This window comes from Sitodiplosis mosellana, unplaced genomic scaffold (genome assembly GCF_009176505.1).
Source record: "Sitodiplosis mosellana isolate CC-2019 unplaced genomic scaffold, AAFC_SMos_1.0 Smas_scaffold_6181, whole genome shotgun sequence".
NCBI classification, from domain to species: Eukaryota; Metazoa; Arthropoda; class Insecta; order Diptera; family Cecidomyiidae; genus Sitodiplosis; species Sitodiplosis mosellana.
Genome location: NW_022601422.1, coordinates 4,383,175 through 4,385,949, shown reverse-complemented (window position 1 = coordinate 4,385,949; position 2,775 = coordinate 4,383,175). Strand labels below are relative to the sequence as shown.

General features: G+C 33.0%; 1 long non-coding RNA gene across 1 annotated transcript; it reads right to left on the bottom strand.

Annotated features, from left to right (window-relative positions):
- Positions 1-676: 676 nt before the first annotated feature.
- On the bottom strand, positions 677-2,298 carry LOC129576202 (uncharacterized). The gene is made up of 3 exons (XR_008688871.1): positions 2,104-2,298; positions 1,064-1,969; positions 677-931 (listed from the first exon to the last, which is right to left on the bottom strand). It is a non-coding gene; the product is annotated as an uncharacterized LOC129576202 (long non-coding RNA).
- Positions 2,299-2,775: the final 477 nt, after the last annotated feature.

The window sequence follows — 2,775 nt, the reverse complement described above, 5'->3', positions numbered from 1 at the left end:
TGACTAAAAATGCCCTTAACAAATTTACCAAAATTTCATTTTCATGTTTTTTTTTGCTCGATTTTCATTTCTTTACAGTTATTCTTGCCACCTATTTCTTATCACATGGTGAAGAGGCAACAGTTCAAAGCCGCTTAATTCAATTCGTACAGTCTGCAAAAGAAGCTATTCATCCTCTTCACTTGTACATTCCAATGTTATTGATTGCAGTGGCCCAGTATTGCTATCGAATCTACAGAGATTTAACGGTATCCAAAATTGTACTGGACTTTGAAGCGGAACAATCGGAAACGATGCATGATCCATGGCACAACTTTTTATCTGTCACATACTTTATTTTCATTTTTTCAATCGGTAAGCAAAATAGTACAATTGATTATTATTTTTTGTTCTACATTTTTCATGGGTGTAATGACTACGTTTTTGTTTCCTCACTAGTTCGAGACATTTGGTTGAAGTCAACAATTGAAGATGACTTGCGTTCAGGGGAAGATAGAACGAACAACAACTCGAAAAAAATTGAAACCGATGTATGATCTCCAATGGATGGTTGTTTCTATCGTAAACTGCTAATGTGTGATGTGTGTTTTAGTGAAATTTCAGTTTTGTATGAAACATTATGCAAATAAGCAAATTCAATTTATATTCTTTTAACCGAGTACAAATAATGAAGCAATGAGTTTTGAAAGGAATTTATTGACTTTTCTATTATTCGGATATGGCTCTATGATTTATCAGAACATTTATTTTTTATTTGTTTTTTTTTTTTTTTAGCAAAAGTGTAAATTTTCTAGAAATAAAGTATGAATTTCTTCGCATTTTACTGTCAAATAATCCTTGAACTGAGAGAGAACAGGATGTGGTTATTGTATTTGCTGGCATATCCATAATTGACCACCGCCATTGGACACCGTTATTTAATCCATTTTTTCTGAAAAAATACAAGTATTTTCAAATCAATTAGTTGAAGAGGATTGAAGTTAGAATTTTTATTCTTATCAATTCTTCAAAATCCTTATCGATCTCTTATGATCCTTAAAACGATTTTCAGCACTATTCTTACCTCCAAGGTGGGAGCGATGAAAGTCCCGCATTTTCGGCAACTGCGAAATTGATTTAGCGTTTCGTTGGCACGGATGAATTGCTTTCCGCACCCGCAGATATAAAGTGCATACCAGTGATCATCCATCTTTGCTCTGGTGTCTTTGAATGTTGTGAAAACTGAACTCTTAGATCAGATAATCAATCCAGCAGTTGTTCGAGGCAAACAGTTTGTCAGAGCGCATTGAACGTACTAATGAAATTAGTCGTTAATCGATCGAACAAAAAATCCAAAATGTATATGTTGACAAGCGAAAATGTAAGTACTGCGACTGAATTTCGAATAAATAACAGTGTTTAAATTATCGAATGATTTTCATGCAAAAGCCCAAACTGTTTTATTATGACTGTCGTTATCATTTCAACTGAAATTTGGACTGTTTATGAAAAGTAAAAAAAAAACAATCGGCAAGTATGAGTAATCAAGATCAGCAATTTTGTTTTCGGCCCATTTCATGCGAATGAAGAAAAATCGAATAAAAATACATTACCTTATAGATGAATCATTCTGTCTGTAAATCAAGAGAAAATATGTTGTACCGAAATAAAGAGACTCATTTTTAAAGTGCTTCGATGAACATGATTGTTCTCAAAATCGAATGTATTTCGGAATTATTGTGAATATTTTTTTTTTTGAGATATTCGATGTAAGTTATATGGCGTAACTAAATGATGTCAAAAGCAGGTCGAAAATTAGCGATGCAGTCTGGTGCACTCATTTGAGATTGAGACAAACAGATTTTTTTTTCTCGGAAAAACAATGCGAGTTTTGGATGGTTTTATCTTATTAACAGCTGCATTTCTTGGACTGTTTACGTATTCCGTACATGCAATTGTAGCAGATCATCTTCCCCGAGTCAGAGGTAACCTGCAGTTATTCATGGATGAAATCAATTTCTAATTTTTTTTATATTGAATTTTTTCATCAAGCGATTGTCATAAATTTAATGAAGTTTTCTCTAGTTAAAAAACAGATATTCAAGCTTATAAGCTTATATTCACCTCATCTAGTGGACCATTCTGAGTATTGCATTGAGGGCATGGTCGTCTTTTGTCCTTTTCGCTATTAATTGAATCATAAACTTTTTTACAATTCGAGCAACCATAGTATGCATGCCACCGCTGGCCACCCATTCTTATTCAATCGACTACACTCGGAGTATTCGGTAAATCAATATTTTCGAATCGCTCGACAAACACAACAGAACATCCAATGTTGACGTATGGTGGAAGACTATCAACTAACCAAAAATATGTTCAATCAAAAATTATTCGGTACACTCGATTTCTGAGTCCCTTTGTTTTAACATGATTTCTTTTTGTCGTATCGTGTTTTTTTACTTCGCCAATTGTTTATATCGTATGAAAATCAAATGTAATCGATTTGAGAAAGAGTAAAAAGAGACAACGTATGCTTTACGAAAGTGTTAAGTGCTGTACACAAAATATTTACGAAAATTTTCACTTGCATTTTTCAAATCAACAAATCGAATGAAAAAAAAAACTCAAACTTATCTATTGGAAATAAACAGTTTTAAATCTGAACGCATTTCTTTTATGGATTCATCGGATTGTTTTTCTTTCTCGCCTTCATTTTTCGAACCAATATTCAAGTTTGTCCGTATCACGACTTTCGAAGCGTTCAAAGTTCGGTTAAACTCATTAAAATTCAAC